The 24,671-nt window shown below is 34.2% G+C and overlaps 1 protein-coding gene across 2 annotated transcripts in view; it reads right to left on the bottom strand.

The window, feature by feature from the left end:
- Positions 1 to 24,671, bottom strand: part of LOC129293478 (uncharacterized) — an 87,774-nt gene that overhangs the window by 13,913 nt on the left and 49,190 nt on the right. The window contains exon 2 of one of the 2 annotated variants that reach the window (XR_008589166.1): positions 8,010 to 8,223. The exons of the other annotated variant lie outside the window; for it this stretch is intronic. The gene's annotated coding sequence lies outside the window, so the exon portion shown is untranslated. Of the gene's footprint in view, positions 1 to 8,009; positions 8,224 to 24,671 lie in introns of those variants that run through there. 2 annotated transcript variants of the gene reach the window in all.

Here is a 24,671-nt window from a genome sequence, read left to right on the forward strand (position 1 = left end):
CAAAATAGGTCGAAGCTATGGCATTTCCTACTAATGATGCTAAAGTGGTGCTCAAGTTCTTGAAGAAGCATATTTTCACCTGCTTTGGAGCACCAAGAGCCATTGTGAGTGATGGTGGTACTCATTTTTACAATAACTAATTTCAATCTCTCTTAAAGAAATATGGTGTCAAGCACAAGGTTGCACTTACCTACCATCCTCAAACTAATGGGCAAGCTGGGTTCTCTAATTGGGAAATCAAGAAGATACTTGAGAAGACGGTAGGAGTAACAAGAAAAGATTGGTCCACCAAACTTGATGATGCATTGTGGGCTTATCGAACAGCTTACAAAACTTTTATCAGCATGTCTCCATACCGGTTAGTTTTTGGGAAAGCATGTCATCTACTAGTAGAGCTAGAACATGGTGCTTATTAGGCTATTTAAAAGCTCAACTTTGATTTTAAGGCTGTGGGTGAAAAGAGACTTCTCCAACTGAATGAACTTGATGAATTTTGGTTAAATGCCTATGAGAATGCTAGGTAATACAAGGAGAAGACAAAGAGATGGCATAACAAGAAAATTTTATGCAAAGCATTTGAGCCAGGCTAAAAAATACTGTTGTACAACTCTAGATTGAGATTATTTCCTGGAAAACTCAAGTCTAAATGGTCAGGACCATTCAATGTGGTCCAAGCATTTCCTCATAGTGATATTGAGCTAGAAAGCAATGAAGGAGAAAGATTTAAAGTCAATGGACAATGAGTGAAGCATTACTGGGGTGGTGAGGTAGACCGTGAAGCGATCACCTTGCCCTTATCTGATGCCTCTTGAAGAAGAGAAGAGTCAAGCTGAATGACTATAAAACAAGCGCTACTTGGGAGGCAACCCAAGTTCTAAACCTTATCTTTTGATTTTTCTTTTATAGTTTAGTTGTTTTGGTAAAGTTATGTGTGATCTTGTCTCTTTTGTAGGTTAACAAGAAGATATGAGGAAGTATAAGCCTTTGAAGAAGCAAGAAATGTGGCCAAAGAACAAAAGAGCACAAAAGGAAGGAAAATTTTAGGGAAGTCAAGCTATTTAAGTTGTTTTTATGCTTATAAACTTGTCTTGGCAATTATCTTGAGCTTATTGAAGTAAATGCAATTTTTTATGGTTTGATTCCCATGAAAAATGATTCTTTTTAGGGGTTGATTGTATTTTAATTGAAGGAAATTGTGTATGGTTGATGAATGATGGTTAGAGATTGGTTTTAGAGTGAATATAGTGCTTGGAAGAGGTTTTAAGGGGTGAACAAATCAGATTTTTGAAAACAGAGTGCTGTAGAATTTTGCTGTCAAGAAAGTTCTGACAAAAGTCATGACTTTGGGCTCACGACTTTGAGATTCCAGAGAAGGTCAAAGTCATGACTTTCATTTCAGTTTTAAATCCAAAGTCACTACTTTCATCTCCTTTGGACCTGTTTGAGAAAAAAAATTTAGATTTTCTTTTTCAAAAAAAAAATAATATTAATAATATTTTTTCTTTTCTGTCCTTTTCTTTTCTTTCCCTTATGTGTTATGTTTTACTGTATTTAAAAATAATATATATATATATATATATATATTTATATAGATATAATATTAAAAAAAATTCTTCTTATCCTTCCATTGCAGTTCTGCAGCTTGTTTTAAAAAAAATATTCTCCCTCTTCTTTCCATTCCAGCGTCTATAGCTGGTCTTAAAAAAAATTTAGTTCAATATTTGAAAAGAATAAAAAAACCCTCAGCTCTCCTCAATGTATCTCACCCGAAACTCTATCTCTCATCTCCCTCCATCGCCCTCTTTACTGTGAATCAAATCTGCAGCTCCCTCTACCGCTGTCGGCCTGTATCTGTGCCTTTACTCACCTTCACTGTCACCTCCTTGCTTCATTTCCACTAGCACTCACAGCGTACGCTCCACCAGCAACTTGTTCCACTTTCATTTTCACCGGCTTTGATTCTCACCGTTTGTCCCTGTTTCTGCTCGGGTTATGGTTTAGGCGAAGCTGTTACTCGAACGACAGTGATAGAAATGAGTACATTTCCAGATCTGAACATCGCCCCCTTTCTTCTCAAACACTGTGCAACTATTGTTTCCTTCCAGCCATCATTTCCGTTCAAGCCACGGCGTGTTTCTTCTTCATAGCTGTCAACCACTTCAAGCTACACTGTTCAACCTTCTAGCCGTAGCCTCTGCCACTACTACTACTTCTTCTTCCCTGCCTTAGCTAATAGTGGAACTCCAAGGTATATTCTAGCACCATTTGTCACTGTTGCCCCACCTCCATTGCTTCTTCCACTCACCCATAGTGTCTTTCTATTCAACTCAATTATGCCATCGAGAATCAAAGCCAACTAAAAAAAAACTCATTTCATTTCCGAGTAATGCTTTGATTTATGCTTCTGTTGGATCTGAAATTGCTCACCTATTCTTTGCCGTGGAACTCATTGTGTTAAATTTCTTCATTCTTCTCCTTGTCATGTTCTTACTTAACTATCATGAATTTGTATCTCTCTGTGCTCTGAGGTACACTTTCTTGCCAAATTCTGTGCGTTCATGTGGTTGTGCTAGCTTAGAAATTTTACATTAAGCTCTAGAATTTTTGATTTAGCTGCTGGTTTAGGTTTCAATATGAGGTGTAAAGTTTTGAGTATGAGCCGCTATTTTGACTTTGGTTCAGTAGTATGATCACTAGTTGTGGGCTCAAATATTTGCCATAAGAACTCATTGAAAATGTTTGGTTTATTTACAATATGGATGGAAGTTTCATATCTTAGCTAGCTTTGAATGATCAAAAAGAAAGGCACTGACCAATATTGTGCATGCATATTGGATATATTTGTGATAAGTTCCTAATGCTGACTGTGAAAATTCTCTACTATGAATTAAACTCTCATTTGTAATGTGATATCTGTCCTTAGGGCTAAGCAATCAGCTATTATGGGATTTTGCTCATTAATAGTTGAACTTTCCTGATTTGGACAAAATATGGTGCTCTAAATTGGGTCTATATTCTCTGGTTTTCATTGGTTTATGCCTAGTCCCTTTGCTATTGCTGCCCTATTTTTTTATTACCTATTGCTTGCAGTTTATTTTCAATATTCTGATGTTCTGGCTAGCTATTTGAGAATTAGGGACTTGTATATGTGAAAATTTTGTTGATGCTCTCTTTGGTAACACATTTTGCTAAGATATTTGTTTTCTTGCCTCTAGGTGGCTTGAAGTTTTAACAATGGGGATCTAGAAAGTTGCTATGGGTTTAATTTTTAGTTTCAACTATTGTGCAAATTTCTAATTGCATTGTTTGATTGAGAAAATATGTTGGTTTAAATGAAACCTTGATTTTGTCACTTTATATGTGTCCTTGGGGATAAGAATGGATATTGTTAGCATACTAGTACAAGTTGAATTTGCTAATTATGAATGGGCTATATTTCTTTAGTTGAATGCTCTCATTATTAAACTTGAGCTTATGAATGTGACTTATGCTCAATACTCATTGTCATGCTTCTTGATTCTGGACTTGGCTTTGCTCTTCATGTTTTGTATCCTTAGTTCAAATCTGTTATGTAGAAGCTAGATCTTGTTTAAACATATTATGCAAAGTGTTATTTTGTGCTAGCTTCATTTAATCTTGTTTGCTTAAAGTTTGAACCTTTATTTTTACTTATGCTGGCTGTTGCTTAATGGTGTTGCATTGAGTGCTTTCTTGCAGGAAATGGGTAAGAAAGTATCCCCCTTTCTAAAAAAGCCAAGGTCATTGAGGTTGGTGAAAGTTCTAAAGGATCGGGATGGGATAAAACTGGATTTGCCACTACTGCAACTCAAGATTATTTTGAGCAAAATTTGAAGGAGAGAAAAATAGTTCAAGAAAGACCCTTCCCTTTGAGATGGTCTGAGCAATTTTACAATGATTTGCATGATATGCATCATGCTACTAGCCTCATTCATGAACAAAGCCATGCCTCTCAGCTGCTTGTGGAAGCTTACTATGCCTACGCTGCTTGCAAGGATACCTTGTGATGTAAGGTACAGGGCAAATGGGTAGAGATCACTGAGGACACATTTCGAAAGGTGTACAACCTTTCTTCCATAGAAGAGTGCCATTATACTGTTTACAAGAATGATAGAACTCAATTGCCATTTGATGATGTAGTCCGAGTGCTATGCCTTCCTGATAAAAATATTTGGCAACATCACCTATGGCAATCCCAAGGGTATTCTGCGCTGTAATCTGAACAGGACAACTCGTATATGGTGGCACTTCTTGGCATCTAATATGATCCTAGTAACCCATATGAGCGATGTGACTATTGATTAAGCTGCCCTTTTATATACCTTGATGATGAGGCAACCTGTTGACTTTCCAAAAATCATGTTTGAGTACATGCAGAAGTTGCCTAGAAGCAGATATCGCAAGCAGGCATTTGGGTTCCCACACTTGATTACTCAAGTATGCTTGGAGAAGAAGGTTCCCACTTATTTGAAGGATCTTATGCTCCCTCCTTTGCCAAAGTTCAATTATAGAGAAATTCGATATGTTGAGGGACCAAGAGGGGTACCAGATCAAGCTGCGGATGGTAGGAGGCATATTGATCCACCTCATGTTGAGCTTACACTGAGCGACCTCATAGCACTCATCCAGAATATGCATGAGGGCCTCCAGAGCCAGCTAGATCGAATTGACTTCATGCTCCACCACATTGAGCTATTCTTGCATCAGAGATTTCAAATGGACTTGCCAGAGGAAAAAGAGGAGGCCAATACTGTTGTTGGCCAAGACTCAGACACTCACGCTGACTAGCTTCACCCTTCTTTACTTTACTGCCTTTTATTTCTGTTTTTAATTCTAATTAACTGTTGATTAGTTCTTTTGGGTAAATATGGTTAGCCATGATCTTCTGAAATCTTTTGTGCAGGGCTAACTTTGATCTTTTTGTAGCTAATATGTGATACCATGACTAATCTCTTGCAACTAATTACTCTATGATAACTTGTGCACATGTTGGTGTAGTTAGTTGTATTTTTGGACTGCTTGTGGATATATCTCAATTATACTGTTACAGGTTTCTAATTTTTTTGTGCCTTTCATGCACCTTCTTTTTTATTGTTAAGTTGCATGAGAGAGGGCCCTCATTTTACCCTTTTGACAGTGTGGACATTGTTCAATTTAAGTTTGGGGATGAGGATATTATTTTGGTTAATTTGACATGAACTTCAATTTTAAAACTTAGCTATTTACTATTTCTCTTTTCTGAAATTTGAGCTAGATTGAGAAATTATTTATTGAACAGAATGCGTGATCTAATGATAGAACATTTCTTAAACTATATGTTTTATAGGAAGTTGTGAGCAATATTTTGGCATGCTTGAATTGCAAGGTTAAGGCTTGCTTTCTAGTAATTTGTGAAATTTTCTTTTGCACTTTTGAATCTGATAATGATTTGAATTCCTTTATTAGGAAATTTTATGGCAAGTTTATGTGCATTTTCTTTCTCAATTGAGAAACTCTAGAACCTATCTTGGAATCTCTTGAGGCATTTTAATCACTTTCCATGATATTAAAATATAATTTGGGCATTCTTTCAAATGCGTTTGAGCCTTTCAAGCCTACCTATTGCATCATTTCCACTTGAACCCCCTTTTGAGCCTGCAATTGAAAATCTTATGTATTTTTTTTTGAAACCTACATTAAACCCTTGCCTCTAAAACTTGAAAAACCATGAACTACCTTACTCTTGAGATAAATGATAAAAAAATTGTGTGCTAGTGGGAAAGATTGGTTTAGTTATTCAAGAAGGTGTTGTCGTAAATTTAGGTGTGAGGAATGGAAATGAAATTTGAAATTCATGAAAAAGTATAAAAAAAGTATAAAAAAAATAGAAATATACATGAAAAAAAATTGCAATGAAAAAAAAAAAGAAAAGTTTCAATATCAATAAATTTAGAGTACAAGGAATGGTATTTAAGATAAGTTTGGGGGAAAGTATTTGGCTAGCAAGGATGGAATGCTTGGCTTCTCATTGTCATTTATCTCAAGTTCTTTGAATTCCATTTATCCTTTCATTTCAATTAGCCTAAAACCTTCGGCCACGCTACAAGCTTACAAAGTCCCATTAATTTTGAAATATGTGAAGTGATCTTTTAGTAGAGAGAGAAAAAGAGTTTAGGTATATGAAGTCTTGATATTGAGCTTGTTTCATGCATATTGAGTTGTTACATTTTGACTTGATAGTTGCAAGAAAATCATTCTCTGATCTTATACACACACATTTCTAAATTGTTGGAAAGCATGATCTTAATTTGTGAATCGAGCATTCCTTTATATTTCACTGCTATCCTCTTTAATATATATTTGAAGCAACTAGTGAGGATATTTTCATGCAAGCTTAGTAAATGAATAATTGGTTAATCTAGTTGTTTTATTACTTGTTTTACTCGAGGACGAATAAAAATCTAAGTTTGGGAGTATGTTAACCTTTAAAAGTTCATGTTATTTCATCACATTTTTCTTAGATTCTAATCCATTTTGGTTTAATTGTGTATGTTTTTATTGCCTAAATTAGGAAAATGTGCATTTTGTTTTAGGCTTGTGTTCTTGGCATTAATTTGATATTTTTAGCCTAATTTCATATTATTTTGATTGAAGTTTTGATTAGAAGCATTTCTTGAGCTTTTTTGATGTTTGTGCAAGGCTTTTGGATGAAGAAATCAAGAGCAAAATGAATGATTTTCATTAGCTGTAAAAACAGTGCAAAACTGCCAAAGTCGTCCCAAAGTCGTGACTTTCGTTCACAACTTTCATTGCTGTCTGAAAAATACTGCATTTCATTTATCAGAAATTAGTTGGCTAGGACACATATAAGTTGAGAGCTCAACCCAAAACTTATTCTTCAGACTTTTAGACACTTTTGGAGCTTGGTTGTGCTAGGGTTTGGGTATTGGAAGAGTTGGGATCAAGAGACTAAAGCTTTGAAGACATTTGGAGCTCATTTTCTTCAATTTTTCTATTCCTCTTCCCTTTCCTCTCTTGTAATCTGAAATGGGTCCACTTATTTTGTATATTTATAGCTTGTGGATAATTATCAGTGGCTAAACCCTTTGTTCTAAGATTATTTGGAACCCTTGTATGGATTAACACTATGTTCCTCCTCTCTTTTTGTGATTAATGATATATATGTTTTTTATTTTACTCTTTTCTTAATGCTTCGAAGTGATTGGCCACCATTTAGATGTTGGGTTCACTTAATTGATGCTTGAGAGGGCTAGGTTGAGTGTAGAACTTGGGTAAAATTATGTAAGAACTTGATATTTGCATGTTGAATGGATGGTTTTGCTAGTAAGATAGAGATATACTTGCTAGCCTTGCATAGCCACATTAGGGTTGGTATTCAAAATTGAGTTTTATTAATTGTAACAAGAAATTGGGCAATTAATTTAACTAAACACTTGTTCATGACTTGAGAGAGCTTGTCCAAGTATTTTTAGAATCCTAGGTTAGCACTTATTTTCATTAAAAGCATTTATGAGAGGAGGTAATTTTGATGTTATGAAATGCAAGGGGGATAAATAATCCTAGGTTCTAAATTGTGTTGGAAGTTTATGAATTACTCACTTTTTTTATTTTCTAGTGTTAGTTTCATTTGCATAATCATTTTTACCTAACTATGTGTAGCTCAACTTGATCAAATTTGCTTAGTCTTTTGCTTGATTATTGTTTTTGAACAAATTCTCAAGGGAACGATACTTTACTTTCATTATATTACTTGCTATGACCCGTGCACTTGTGGTGAGCAACAGTCTCGCGTGCGATTTAGCTTTATCAAACTTATTCAATGAAAATAAGGCTTCTAGAGGTAATTTCTCAAGTATGACATGTAGTTTCACGCATGATTGAGCATACAGGGGGTATTTAGAATGAAAATGGGCTTCTAGAGGTATACAACCAATCTAGCACTTGTATTAGTATTTTTAGCCCTTCACCAGAAAAACAACCACATATTCACATTATATACAATCTTGGGCTAAAATACAATATGGCATAGTATAATACAAGTGCTAATCATAAAATGTTATGCATTCCGAGTTGGCAACTCATATTGTCTTATATTTACGTTTATGTACACACAATCCAAGGTAAAATCAGGCATTACAATTGCAACGTAGTAAATATGCTAGCCCTTGCCTGACTCCTTCCCTTGCTCAGACTCAGTAGTAGAACCTGTAAAATAATAACCATGAAATGAGATAAAAATCTCAGTAATTAAGATAATCTACATTATCAATTAACATTCCAAGTTAAAAACAAGCTTTAAAATATGCATAATGGACACCATACTCCAGACCGAACCAATAGGCTATTTCATAAAATCAAACCACATGTGTGGTCCCTAAGCTCACCATCTATGGTAGGACTACCTAGCCAAGGCATCTTAACCCACTTCTAGACTACAGGTTCTTCTTATTACAAGTAATTGGGGTATTGTTACTCCAACATTGCATCCTACAGATGCTAAGGAGCATAGTCTCCAACTCCATACCTTCTGAGTACTCAGGAGAATAACTCTCCGACACTATACCCTTTTTGGGTACTAAGGAGAAATATGAGTTGCACCTAGCGTCCCAAGGTACCAGCAATGCTATATGGACTTAATCTCTACTAACTCCACTAGGGTGACCTCTTAGCCTTTAACATACCACATTTCACTACACATCTCCACTTAATCATGCATAATCCCTTTCTAACAAATATAATGAATCTTACCACTTACTTGAAAATTAGGAAATTTCATAAATCAATACTCCACACATTTTCTAAAATACTTAACATTTACAAAATTTATATATGTATATATAACTAATCCTACAAAAAAAAAAACTTGTGGATAACTTATATAAGATAACAAATAATGTAAATTATTTAGTTATCTCAACCCTCTTGTTGCAAAAAGGGTTACCCATGGTACTAAATCTCCTTTTGGGTCATAACAAGTTTTCCTCACACCTTAATCTACAACAACAAGTACTATATGTTAATTTTCGATTAACACAAGCATTATTAGACATCAATATCACCCTAGATCTCTCACTTTTCACTCCTATCCTCAACACAAAGAAGCAAGTCAAGGTTACAACTAGCTCACACCGTCCCCTTAAGCTTGTCATTAACTCTATCACAACACACAACTTGGTATCTTAAATTGTCATAGCTCAAAATCCTATAAACAACTAGGGCTTGATCCAATTTATGCTAAACAACCCCTAAGCTTCATAATAACAATTATTCAAGTCAAAGAAACTCTAATTAAGCTCCAATCATCCCATAAAATCCTTAGGGTTCAAGTATAATCTTCCCCAACTCAAACCGAAAATCTTCAAATCTCCCATCCCTTTTAAAAATGACCTAGAGAAGGAGGAGAAGGAGTTAGCAAGCTTACCTAGATGATTGAGAACCCAAATCAACTTCTAATCTTGCCTATACAGAAGCCCTAGCATAGCTACTCAAGATCCCTTTTTGTGCACCCCACTTTCATAAAAACCCCATCTGAAATTTTATGTTAATTCACACACATTTTATTTTCAAATCTACGAATTATGTTGCCGCATAATCTATTTATGCCGCAGCATAATACACAGTGAGACCAATCTCACTTATATCATATTGTCTTGTCCTAATTCGATCCAACTTTAACCCTAGCTTAACTTCAGAACTATCCAATGATCCAAAACATTAACTAACAACCCAAACCATGATCAAATTAATTACACATTAATTTTAACTAATTTTTCATTTAATTAGTGATAAACTCTATAAAATTCTGGATGTTACAAATTTAAGGTCTAAACTATATGTGTGACAATGCCAAAGTTGTTTTCACAAGCTCAATATCAATTACCATGTGGAAGATTAAGTAAGAGTATGTAGATAAATCAATTTTAATTTTACATATTACAATATAGCGTAAATCAATGTTACTGGAAATATAAAGAGTTAAGGGAAGAGAGATTGTAAACAATGGTTTATCCTAATTCAACTCCTCCTCTTGAGCCTACATCTAGTCGTCAAGAAACTACTTGAGACTTCTCTAATATAACACAAGCTTGAATAGGTGCTTGCCACCTTAGTAAATTCATAAGTTCAATTTAGGCACTTGTGAACCTTTACAACAACTCACTTTACTAGTGAGCTTCTTTTTTCAAGAGAACAACCTCTCTTAATTTCAGGAAAAATCTCTCCCTCACCTTTATAAAGGTTTTGAGTATGTGAATCACTCACTTGAAACTCTCTCTAAGAGCAATGATGAGTACAATGAAGCTCTAACACTCAAATGATGAAGATATAAAAGATCTTGGCTCAAGAATAATGATTTCCATATAACAAAAGTACTATGATCATAAATTTTAAAGTTTGATGCTTTCTAATCTTAATCTCTTCTCAAAATCAATTTGGAGTGTTGAATTCATAGCTTATGGAGTGAAATATATATTAGAGACATCAAATGACTGTTTGAAGACGTTACATAGTGCATATAGCCATTGGTGCATTTTCTTATAAGTGTTCAGTGCTAATTCACACGTGTTTTGGAGATTTCTCAAGAAAAAATGACATATCATGCAAGTTTTAAAAGTGTCTCTCGCGTGATTTAGCTTTATAGAACTTATTTAGTGAAAATAATGCTTCTAGAGTCATTTCTTGAGCGTGACAGATAGTTTCACATGTAATTGAGCATACAGAGTCTATTTAGAATGAAAATGGGCTTCTAGAGTTTTTGCATTGGTGCTAAATCACGCGTGATTTTGCAACTTTACTATACAAAACTACATAATATCCTAACTCACTCAATACTACTCTAAATTTGACAAATTATATATCATTGGAAATATCTTGAAGTCTAGTTTTTAATGAAACAAGTTTCATACTCCAAATTAATTTATATTTCGAGATATAATCAAAAGAGTGTACGAAGATTAAGAATGAAAGATGTGCAGAATCAGTATCTCAACACTCAACTTCTTATCTTTCATAATAGAACTCCATTTTGAATAAATAAACTATCATTGAAAAGCTATTGAAGTTTATTTTTATATGAGACATGTTTTACAGTAAAATGATCTTTGCAGTGAGAGATATAACACGAAACATAACTAACGTCAAAATTAATTTTATGCACAATTCACATTTCAAAGCTTAGACTTCAAGTGTTTATGACTTTTTCAACTTAATTCCATTTTGAGTAAATAGAACAACATTAAAAACTTTATGGAGTTAGTAATCAAAACATTTAGAATCTTGTGACACAAATGTGATCAAAAATGAAAACTATGATTATAGAAAACTATACCTTACTTTTTCTCTTAAAAACTAAAATGCATGTTTTGATTTAAGATTTCTTGAGCCAATACTTCATATCTAAATCAATGAGTTTAACATAAAGCCTTCTAGCCTAATGATATTATACCTACCAATTCCTAGGCTTCCAAGGTGTATCCAAGCTTTTTTGAATGTCTTCATTCTTCTTAAGCTCTTCTTGGATCATCCTTCTCTTTATCTTTATGTTCTTCAATAATGAGTATAGCATACAAATAATGACTTCAAATTTATTCCTCTTCATGTTTACTCCCATCTTCACTTTGGATAATCTTAAATGATATACCATAAACAAGATGGTTAGTCTAAGTGTTAATATGCATATATCCAAGCTATAAAAGATAATGCGATGAATCACTCTTGCTTATAGAATCAATTTAAGATAAGGAAAATTATGATAGTATAAAATGACTTTGATGCACATAAATCATCTTTTTCAAATCTTATGTAATATGGAACAATATAGGTAAAAACACTTAAAAGTACTTCTTCCATAGATATAGTTAACTACTTTATATATATGAAAACAATTAGGCATAAAAATAGTTAACTCATCTATATTTGTCATCATCAAAACTTAAGACTAACATAATATCATAAGTCACTATGTCCAACAATGTAGTGACTTATGACTACCACAGCAGAGGAGAAATACTAATTGAGTCTAAATTGATGCTTAGAGCTTAGAAGCTTTCATTCTTTGATACTTGCCTCTGAAACTTCACTAGAAGGCATGTTGCTGCCATCGTTAGACAAGTCTTGGCTAGTTCTAATTAGAGCTTCTTTTTATTGATTAGTTGTATCAGGATCTGATGTAGAAGTAGGCTTCTTAGATTTTCTTAGACTTCTGAGCCTCTTGGATGATTGAGAAGGTGATTTACTACCTTCTCCAATTAGATCTTCTATGAATTTTCTCTTTTTCGTAACCTCTTTACTAGTTCTCTTTCATGTCTCCTTTGTTCGTGCCATCGCAGAGAACTTTTAGAGAATAAAAGAATTTAGGTTGATGAAAGAGATGAGTTTAGAGTGAAGTGAAGGGCGAGAAGAAAATTAGAAGAGATAGGCATAGCAATTCGAGTGCCAAAACGGCTAGAGAAGAATCAGGAAGGCAGTTAAGAAAGAAGGTTTGAGTAACAGGTAGAAAAAGGAATGCTGGTTCATGCAAAAAAATGAAAGACAGACAAGGAAGATATATATAGGTAATGCAGGATCACGCGTGAGATGAAAATGGTTTCACGCATGATTTAGCACTTTTAACTAACTAAGTGCTATTTCTCATCTTTGTCAAACAAGTTTCACGCGTGATCTAGCCGTAAGTATAACATTTAAATAATTCACAATAAATACAGGTAAAGTCACGCGTGATCACAAATTACTTTCACACATGAAATGACCACACCATTAAATAACATGCTCTCAAGAAGGCATTTCATGCAAGTAAGCCTTCCTCTATCACGCATGATTTAACACAACTTAGAAATAAAGATTCAATCAGTGCTATTTCACACAAGCAAAGCTAATGCCTTCATGCATGATTTAGCACAATTTAGAAGTGAAGATATCCTGAGTGCTATTTCATGCAAGTGAGTGTATCTTTTTCACATGTGAATATGTAGTTATGTAGAGAGAAACACAAAATCAAGAAAATTCATCAAGATATGATAATTAAGCTTATAAGAAACATTTTCTAACAGTAATAATCAATCTTTAAACACATACCTGATTCTTTGACTTCTTACTTTAAGATTTCCCTTGATTTATTCCAATAAGGTCCGAATTCACTGATTTATTATTGTAAAGACATCTTAAGACAACTTCGAAGCTTAAGTTAGTAAACGATTCAAAATGTAATCTATTTAAATTTAAGAAACTTACAACTCATTGGAATTTACCATTCCTAATTCCCTTTTAATGAATGTGAATTGCTCTTTAGTTAGAGGTCTGGTAAAAATATCTGCTAGTTGGGTGGAATGCATAAATTCTAGTATGATGTCCTTCTTTTGCACTTGATCTCCTGAGAAATGGTGTCTAATGTCAATGTGCTTAGTTCTTGAGTGTTGGAAAAGATTCTTAGCTAAGTTGATAATACTAGTGTTACCACATCTTATTGGAATTTCTTTGAGATGAACTCTCAAATCTTTCAATTGTTGTTTTAACCATAAAATCTGTGCACAATAGCTTCTAGCTGCTAAGCATTCAGCTTCACATGATGATAAGGACATACTATTTTGTTTCTTGATGAACCATGATATTAATAAGCCACCAAAGAACTGAAAAGTTCCACTAGTACTCTTTCTATTTGTCTTGTATCCTCTATGATCAGTATCTAAGTAAGTAATCAATTCAGGCTTTCCTCCTTCTAGAAACTAAAGTCCTAGCTGTGTAGTTCCATTCAAATACTTTAAGATTCTTTTCACAGCCTTTAGATGTGATTCTCTTGGATTAGCTTGAAATCTTGCACACATATAGACACTAAACATGATATCAGGTCTGCAAGAAGTCAAGTAGAGTATTGATCCAATCATTTGCTAATTTTTTAATTGATCCTCCTTTTTCTCTTGTTCGTCCTTATCCATTTTGATGGATGCATTTATAAGTATGTTGCTTGGATTTGAATTTTCAAATCCAAACTTCTTTAGCAATTCTTGAGTATACTTGGTTTGGCTTATGAAGATCCCATCCCTCATTTACTTGATTTGCAATCTGAGAAAGAAGTTTAGCTCTCCCATCATAGACATCTTGAATTCTTTTTGTATAATCTTAGCAAATTTCTCACAAAGAACCTCATTAGTAGCTCCAAAAATAATATCATCAACATAAATTTGAACTACAATGATATCATTACCTTCATTTTGATAAAATAGTGTTTTATCCACCATTCTTCTTTTGAAGTTATTATTTAATAGAAAAGTACTTAACTTGTCATACCAAGCTCTTAGTGCTTGCTTCAATCCATACAATGCTTTCTTCAATTTATAGACATGATTTGGCATTGATGGATCCTCAAATCTTGAAGGTTTCTCTACATAAACTTCTTCACTAATTAGTCCATTCAAAAATTCACTTTTAAGATCCATTTGATAAAATTTAAAATATTTAATGCAAGCAAAAGCAAGCAAAAGTCTAATAGCCTCAAGTCTAGCAACAGGAGCAAATGTTTCATTATAATCAATATCTTCTTCTTGATTATAACTTTTATCTACTGGCCTGGCCTTATTCCTTACCATAATACTAGTTTCATCAAGCTTGTTTCTAAAGACCTATTTCATCCTAATAATAGGATGATCACTTATTCTTGGTACTAAATCCCAAACTTGACTTCTCTCAAACTAGTTTAACTCTTTTTGCATTACTATGAGCTAATATTTATCAGTTAAGGCTTCTTTAATATCAAAGAGTTCAATATTAGAAAGAAATACACTGAAATAGCATACTTTTCTAAGTGAACCTCTTGTTTTAACTCCATCACCAACTTCTCCAATGACTTGATCAACGGGATGTGACTTATTATATCTCCAACCTTTTGGAAGATTATTTATTTCTCTATTTTGATCATTAGTCATGGTATCATTGTTGATTTGATTTTCTCATTTTCTTTCAATGAGAAATCATCAAGAGGAAGATTCACAGTTTCTTTTACTTTGTTCTCATTTGATAAAGATTCATCAAATCTAACAAGAATTGACTATTCAACAGATAAGGTTCTTTTGTTAAAGACTCTAAAAGCTTTACATCTATTGGAATAACCAAGAAATACAGATTCATCACTTTTAGAATCAAACTTATATGGATTATCCTTACCATTGTCGAGTACAAAACACTTATAGCTAAATACATGCAAATGAGAGATGTTTTGTAACATCTAAGAAAATTTAATCTTGGTTTATTAACCTAATGAGAGTAATTAGTAAGTTAATAAGGTGTGAGGCCAAAGGGGTCTAATTGGTATAATTGTGGTGATTTCAGCCCTAGAAGTGGGTTTGAATCGATAGCGGGCCACCCAAGTAAGGAAAGAGGAAGAAAAAGTGAAGATTTGCCACTAGTACAAAATATAAAATTTAAAGGGTACTTTCTACATCGATTGGAACGAAAACGATGTAGAAAGTTAAGGCAGTGACATTTTTGTAATTTCGACAACACGTATTATAGTTTTTACACTAGGTGAAAAGGGAACCACTATAAAAAATACTTTCTATAGTGGGTGACTATTCATTTGCTATAGAAAAATCACTTTTTACAGCGGGTGAAGCTTACCCATTATAGAAAGTGAGTTTTCTATATCGGATGAGCTTTACCCACTGTAGAAAGTAGTTTAAATTTTTTCCTCCCATTCATTTTTGCTTTAGCTGTGTCTCCTCCCTCATTTCCTCCTCTTTACACCTTCAGAAGTGCTCTCCTTCCTCCTCTCTCTTGAGCTTGACCAATGCTTCTCCTTCCTCCTCTCCGGTGAGCTATCCCTTCCCCCTTCCCCTTCCCTTCTCGCACAGCATCCCCCTCCCCTCCCCTTCCCATGCCCCCTCCCCTATCTCCCTGCCGTACCCCTCCCCCATCCCCCTTCCCTTTCCCGAGCCCCCTCCTCATGCCCTCCCCCCTCCCCCCTCCGATCCCCTCCCCCATCCCCCTTCCCTTGCCCTGCCCCCTCCCCTATCCCCTTCCCCCTGCGCGCCCCTCCCCCTCCCCTTCCCCTTCCCACGCCTCCCTTGCCACGCCCCCTCCCCCATCCCATCCCCCCTCACCTTACCGCTCCACCCCTCCCCCTTTTTGCCACCATTCCCTTCGCATTCCCCTCCCCCGGCCTCTACCGCCTCTTCCTCCTCCTCCTCCCGCCTACTCCTCCTCTTATTGCTGCCGCCACTCTTGATTGATCAGGTATGCCTCTTAATTTTTGTAAAGATAATTTTTTATTTGATTGTATTTTTTTGTTAATTTTTTTAATTTATTAGGCTGATATGTGTGTCTATATATATATATATATGATGATATTGATATTGATTATTAATGGGAGTGTTGTTATTGGCTTCATAAAGCCTTAAGTTGTTGCATGTGATCATTAATTTGGTTTAAAATTGTCAATTTTCTCTATTAAAATTTTTTAAAAGTCTCAGGAGGTCCAATTTTTAGGAGAGACTCTGCCAAAATTTTTAAAATTCATTCTTTCCCCTAAATTATTTAAATTTAATTCTTATTGATATTGATTGTTGTTAGAAGTACTGTTAGTAGCTTCATAAAGCCTTAGGTTGTTGCATGTGATCATTAATTTGGTTTAAAATTATCAATTTTCTCTATTAAAATTTTCTAAAAGTCTTGGGAGGTCCAATTTTTAGGGGAGACTCTGTCAAAATTTTTTAAAATTCATTCTTTCCCCTGAATTGCTTAAATTTATTTTTTAAAAAGGCCTTATCATGTTGTTTGTATGTGGTCATTTATTTAGAAATTTAGATTTTTTGAAATAGTTTGAAGGTAATAACATTAGTTATATTCTTTAGAAGTTGATATATGGATCGTAGTTGGATGAATGCTAGATAAACGAGTGATGAGTATGATAATGGGGTGAAGGAATTTTTAGAATTTGTTAAGAAAAATGCTATTGACAATAGTGCAAGGTTCTATTGTCCTTGTGTTAATTGCTTGAATGAGAGGAGATTAGGTGTTACCGAAATAAGAGAGCACTTGATTTGTGATGGGATTTGCAAGAATTATACAATATGGATTTGGCATGGTGAATGATTGGAAAATTATAGTAACACATCTCAATATGTGAAAGTTGATAATGTAGATGATAAAATAGATATGAATGAAGATCGATTAGAGGACATGATTAGTAATGTTGGGAAGAAGCTTTTGAACGAGCACATGTGTATGATAACATGTGAGCTGACATAGAGAAGCCTTTATACCCGGGGTGCATTAATTTCAGTTTGTTATCTGGGGTGTTAAAACTGGTTACCTTAAAGGTAAGAGCTGGGTAGAGTGACCAAAGTTTCACTTGGTTACTAGAGTTACTTCAAATAATGTTGCCGAAAGGCAATGTACTACCAAATTATTATTATGATGCCAAGAAGATCTTATGTCCAATGGGTATGAAGTATAAAAAAATACATGCATGCCCTAATGATTGTGTGTTGTACATAAAAGAGCTTGAAGGGGAGGAGAAGTGTTCGAAATATAAGGCACCACAGTACAAAGAGAAAGGGGCTTCTGTAAAGGTTTATGGTATCTTTCAATCATACTAAGGTTCAAGCGCTTGTTTGCAAATACTAATGATGCGAAGAACTTGATATGGCATGCAAATGAGAGGATATCTTATGGAAAACTTTGACATCCAGCCAATTCTGCTCAGTGGAAGAAAATTGATCAATTGTTTCCTGAATTTGTTAATGAACCAAGAAACCTAAGGCTCAGACTTTCTACTGATAAAATGAATCCTTATGGTAGTCTCAGTAGTATACATAGTTCATGGCCTATTCTTTTGGTGATTTACAACCTATCACCTTGGCTGTGCATGAAATGAAAGTACATAATGCTATCCATGTTGATTTCAAGACCAAAACAACCTGGAAATGGTATTGATATTTACCTAAAACTTCTAATTGAAGACTTGAAAGTGTTGTGGGAGATAGGTGTGGAAGTGTTTGATGCAAATCAGAAGGAAAATTTTAGTTACATACTATGATCTTTTGTACTATAAATGATTTTCCTGCATATGGGAATTTGTCCGGTTATAGTGTGAAAGGTCATAAATCTTGTCCAATTTGTGAAGAAAGCACAAACTATCATCAACTTTAACATGGAAGGAAAACAGTCTACCTTAGCCATCAAAGGTTTCTTAGACGAGATCACTCTTATCATAAATTGAAGAAAGCTTTTCATGGTCACCAAGAGCACAATCATGCTCCGAATGCTTTGACTGGGGATCAAGTGTTTGAACGGGTGAAAGACATCAATATTGTCTTTGGTAAGACTAAAAAGAACATTGGTGTAAAAAACATATGGAAAAAAAAAGTCTATCTTTTTTAACCTTCCATATTGGCACAATCTTGAAGTGAGGCACTATATTGATGTTATGGACGTGGAGAAAAACAAGTGTCATAGTATTATTGGAATGCTTTTAAACATACCAAGTAAGACCAAGGATGGTGTGAATACAAGATTGGATTTGAAAGAAATGGGAATATAGGAGGATTTACACCCGAGACCAGAAGGTAAGCAAACTTATTGTCCCCTAGCCTCTCATACATTGTGCAAGTCTGAGAAAATAAGTTTTTGTGAGTGTTTACGTGGAATTAAAGTTCCTTTGGGGTATTCTTCAAATATTGGGAAGCTTGTGTCTATGAAAGAGTTGAAACTGGTAGGTTTAAAGTCTCATGATTGCCATGTCTTGATGTAACAACTATTACCTTTGGCTATTCGAGGCATATTGAAAGAAGATTTAAGACTTATAATAACTAGACTTTGTTTCTTTTTTAATGCTTTATGCAGTAAAGTTATTGATCCCTGTAAACTGGAAGAGTTAAAATAAGAAGCTTGTATGATTTTGTGCCAACTTGAGATGCACTTTCTTCCTACATTTTTTGACATTATAGTTTACCTAATAGTGCATCTAGTGAGGGAGGTAAAATTGTGTGGCCCTGTTTATTTACGATAGATGTACCTAGTTGAGAGATACATGAAAATACTAAAAAGGTATGTCAAGAATCCATATCGACCCGAAGCATCGATAGTTGAAAAATATGTTGCCGAAGAAGCTATGAAATTTTATTCTAATTACTTATCAAGTATAGAATCAATTGGACTTCCTAAATCTTATCGTGAGAAGAGGCAATTAGGTCAAGACACACGTGGAATATTAGTAAAGAGCATAAGTCATGATGAATTACAAGAAGTACATTTATATATTTTGAATAATATTGATGAAGTTAGAGATTACATTTCTTCTCACAAAGAACTTCTAAAGGCAGAAAACTATCGAATGAGAATGACTAAACAAAGGTTGTTGAAAGAGCATAATAAGACTTTTGTAGATTGGTTCAAGTAAAAACTTTTAAATGAAAGTAGCATTTCTGATACAATTAAATGGTTAGTAGGAGGTCCTAACTTTAATGTTATATGTTGGAGTGCATATGATATTAATAGGTATTCTTTCTATACAAAGTCCTTAGATGAAAAGAGTATAGTGCAAAAAAGTAAGGTTATGATAGTAGCTGAAGCTGTTCACTTCTCTAGTTCAAAAGATAAGAAACCTAAACTAGCAGCTAGGACTTATTTTGGGGTTATTGAAGAGATTTGAGAGGTTGATTATATAAAATTTAGAGTTCCTGTTTTCAAATGCAAATGGGTTGACATCAATAATGTTCATGATAATAAGTTAGGATTCACAATGGTTGATCTTAAAAAACTAACTTATAGGGATGAGCCATTTATCATGGCAGACTAAGATAAACAAGTTTTCTATATGACAGATCTAGAAAATAAAAATTGGTCAATAGCACTGAAAGGAAAAATGGTGATTGATAGTGATGATAATCAAGAATCAAGCTTCGATATTTCTGAAACCCCTACTTCCTCATAAGGGCTACCAATTTTGAATGTAGTAGATGATGAACATACCATAAGAAGTGATCACCATGAAGGGATATAGGAGAATATCCCTATATGAATTTAGTTTTAAAATTAAAGTATGTTTTCCAAGTTCAATTAAATTTATATTATGTTTTCTAATTATCTTATATTTGTTTATTTTTCTAATTAATTTAATTTATATGAATTAATAGGAACATGGAGTATCAGAATGAACATTGTGATGACACTCAGAGCTAGCCCACTACTGGCCAGCCACTTGGTGATGAGTTGAGTCAAGGTACCCCTAGTGAGAGCCAGTCTATGAGGAGAGGTAGACGTGGCACACGATTGAGAGATCTGACATTAAGTAGGAGTATAGGTTACCAATCTAATTTGATCGAAGATGAAATCCAATAGGGGAACACAAGGCCAAGTTTGTTAGTTTTCTTAGCCTCCTGTCTTGTACCAAGCCCCCTATTGTATTTGAGGATTGGCCTAATGTGCTAGAACATGTGAAGGACTAAATATGGGAAAGTATTCAAGTATGTAATTAATTTATGCATGTAGTTATATATCATTGTTAAATTACTGATTATCATCTTGTGTTTCAATTGCAACTCATGTTCGATGTTCCTTCTGATCAAGATTATTGACACAGGTTGATTTCCTACTATGGAATGCATTAGAGAAATTTCAAGACTAATCTTGCTAGAGATATATCCATATTGAGGTGCCAGAGGGTCAGGCTCGGCCTAATGCTCTCGACACATACCAATTCTTTGATGAAGATACTTGGCAAGAATTTGTCAGGATTCGAACTTCTGAAAAAGCTTTGGTTTGTTGATTTCTAATTGATTTAAGTTTTGTTTAGTTTTCTTCAACTATAAATTTTAAATTCATTTTTTAACAGGAAAAACGAGCTAAAGTGTAGGAAATTGCTCAACAAAATCAATGCCCCCACACACTATCTCGTGGAGGTTATGCTAGGGTTGATAATATATTGATGGTGGAGAAACAAAAGAAGAGAGAAGAAAAAACTAAGTCTAATCCTTCCATACTCCTTTCTTCGCTATCCCCCATCTCCCGAGAGGAGAAATGGAAATATGGACACCAATACAAAAAAGGAGGCAAAAAAGGCTATACAAGCGAGACGGCGCGCAAGATTGTTGAGACGATTGTAAGTAATATTATTATTTCTTGTCCCTTTAAATTTCTATACAATTGTATATAATTTTAATTCAGATTGTTATTTTTATGTTACAGGATGCTCTTAAGGAGCAACAAGCCCAAGGAAATTTCATTCCAGAGGGCAAAAATGATATCTTGATAGTTGCAATAGGAAAACCAGAGCATCCGAATCATGTGAGGGACATTGGACATGGTGTGGGCATAAGAGACTACCTTAAAGCATCTTTACGCCCCAACTCAAGAGGTGTAGTGAGTAGAGAAGAGCTTGAAACAGTGATATCCACTGTGAGGCAGCAAACTAAAGAAGATTCTAAAGCTTCATCTGCAACCCGGCTTTTACAAATGAAGGAGTAAATGAAGGAAGAGATAATGAGTATGATGAGCTCACGACGGGAGACGCATACTAAACCAGTTCACACATCTCCTAGATTTCATAGCACAAAAGGGAGTAATGTTCTTGAGCGTGTGTCAGAGGGTCCTTCTGGTGACAACATTGGTGAACCATGCGAGATGTTTCTAAAAGATCCTAATAGATGCTTGGTTGCTCTTGGTAGCATTTACAACTTGGGGTCAACCATCCACCATAAGCAAATTCAAGATTATCAAGTAAGAGTAGTGGTTGAAGATCCAAAAGTGCCAAATGCATTAGTTCCATTCCCTACTGATGAGGTGAAGACTATAGCAAAAGCTATTGGCAATTTTATCCTGTGGCCCAAGAGACTTGTGAATATGGTTCAACCTGTGGTATACAATTTTATTATGTGGCAGCTTCCCTAAAATGTTTTCTTACTAACTATATCTTTCTTTTTTATTATGTATAATAGTTTCCCTCACCAAATCTCCTAAAACTTCCAAAACCCTTATTCACTCTATACCAACGAATGATTTTAATGGCGTATGATCCATCATTCAAACTCAAAGATTTAGAAATGGATCCAGAGGTTGTGGGTACGAAAGACATGATAGTGACAATTGAATGGGAAGATTTGCTTCAACTTTTATCAAATAGTCAGCTTACCACACTACACATTGAACTATTTATGATGAAAGTTTGTGTTTCTTTAATGCAATTAACTTAATTATCAAGTCTAGTGATCTAACACAATTGCATTGCTATAGGTACCTTCATCATTTGTGCATCACATCAGGAAAAGGTGATAAGTTTGGATTCCTTTGCCCACATCACATGACAAAGAAAGGGAATACTTCGGAGTTAAAAGCCCAGTATCTCCAGCAAAGAATATGAGAAGTCAAGAAGATGTTTTTATGGCTCCATACGTGCACTCATAAGGATCAATTTGTAATTAATAGTTTTTCCAATGTAGATTTACTTTAACTCATCATATTTTGCAGGGACCATTGGTAGTTGTTTGTTCTTTCAATGAAAAGCAATACTATTATCTTCTTATGTTCCCTCCATTACAAACTTGGGAAGGAAATGAAGAAGACGATAGACTCGTAAGTATATTTGTGCAAAAATATTTAATATAATTTATAGTAAATATTTTAGTTACTAACTTGGTGATCTTGATCATGAAGCAATGAAAACATATCAAAATGTGGTCTTGCAAAAGCACAGACATGAGCTCAAGGATCCTACATGGATCTAGCTAAAGGTAATGCTATACTTTATGAATATGTTCAATTACTAAGATTTTTTATTGATTTCTTATGATTTATTCTTATACAGGGTCATAAACAACTAGTGAAGATGAACTTGTATGGCCTATATGTGATGAGACATATGCTCAATATTATCACATTGGGCATGACTGAATTTACAAAAGAGGTAAATATATTTTTAAAATTTTTATTTTATTATGTTATTTGAGAGTACATAATAAGTCTCTTTTACAAATTATATTTTAGATGTTTGACAATTCGGGTCCATTCCCTGAAGCAAAAATTGAAGACATCCACATACGTTGGGCAACTTATTTTGAGGAGAATTTATGAGTTTTGTAGAAAGTTTCATACAATTTAAGAAGTTTGTTAGTTGTAGACAACTTTTGAAAACATTTGTTGACACAATGCTTTGGATAGCTTAATAGGTTTTAGATAGTTTATAGATAACTTTCAATTTTAGATAGTTGTTAATTTAATTTTATATTGAAAATTGTAAATAAATTGTGCTGTCTAATTTGGTTGTGGTAATTTTTGTATGCAAAGTAGGATAAATTTAAAAATATGGACGTTTAATTAAAAAACAAAATACACTTTTTACAGTGATTATTACCACAACTGAATTAAAAATTATTATTCTACATCGGTTAATGTAAAAACTAGTGTAAAATAGTAAAGTTTTTATAGCGGTTGGAACACAACCACTATAGAAAGTGGACTTTCTACAGCAGTTTCTTTGCCAACCGCCGTAGAAAGTGCTATAATTTTTAATTTTTAAATTATTGATCCATTTTCTACATCAATTATGGTTAGCAGACGTAGAATATGTATTTTTTATAGCGGTCTGTAACTGATGTAGAAAGTTAGCCCTGTAATAATATCACCTATTTAATTGCTATAAAAAGCCATTTTTAACTGCTGTAAAAAGTCATTTTTATAGTAGTGTGCTCTTTATGCCACATGCCACGGGGTGTGGTCAATCTACTGCAGCACACAGAGGTAGATTTAAATGCAACAGGCTTCTCTATGCCATGTGCTGTGGGGAGGGCAGCGTGTTTCGCGGCACACAAGCAAAATTTCTAATAAATCAGTTCATGTTCTACATGAAAATAGAAGAGAAGGAGAGGAAGAAAATGAAGAGAATATTGGAGGTCTGCAAGGGCATGCGCATTGGCTCCCATTGTTAATGTTTTCAAACACCCAAGGTAGGTAATGCAAGCCTTCTTCTTCCTTTCTCTCCCTCATTTATGATGATTTATAGTAGGGTTTGAGTTGGAGTGTTCATTTGTGGTCCATAAGATTATGGGTCCGATCCCATTAGTTAAAATGAGTATAATGGGAGGGGTTTGTGATAGATAAACCCTACATTGATGGTTTTATCAAGAGTTTGTTTGATAAAGCATTTAATATTCAAAAATCCACATAAATATGGTAGTAAGGAGAGGTTTAGGTGCATTAATGATGGTTTAAAGTGTTATTAAGGATAATGTTCATTAATGGAACTTAAAGAGCCCATTGGGTATGAATGGGTAGTGATTCATGGGTTGATAGAATAGTGTGTATGGAGATTAGGTAGTAAATCCTCCAAATAGAATAATAATGGTAATCTTGTGCTACAATTGTAGTGTGGTTCATTTTGGCACCATTCAAACTTGTTGCAGCTTTGGAAGTTGATATTGTGAGGGGTAAACCTTTAACCTCTCAAATGTTTAAGATAATCGAGGGAAACATAACTTTTATAGTTGAATGTTAATTGTGTTTGTGAAATGTGATTGATGATTTAAATAAATGATGCATGTCAGTAATGTGTTTAATTGTGAAATGATATTGGAAAGGAAAAACATTTATTATGCCCCCTACTTATGATTTATAATTTACTTGTGGCATGTTGTTGTAAAAGTAAAGAATTATGATATATGATATGTTGAATG

The sequence above is a fragment of the Prosopis cineraria genome, unplaced genomic scaffold (assembly GCF_029017545.1).
Source record: "Prosopis cineraria cultivar Desert tree isolate PC_DT_omini unplaced genomic scaffold, ASM2901754v1 PC1, whole genome shotgun sequence".
NCBI lineage: Eukaryota > Viridiplantae > Streptophyta > Magnoliopsida > Fabales > Fabaceae > Prosopis > Prosopis cineraria.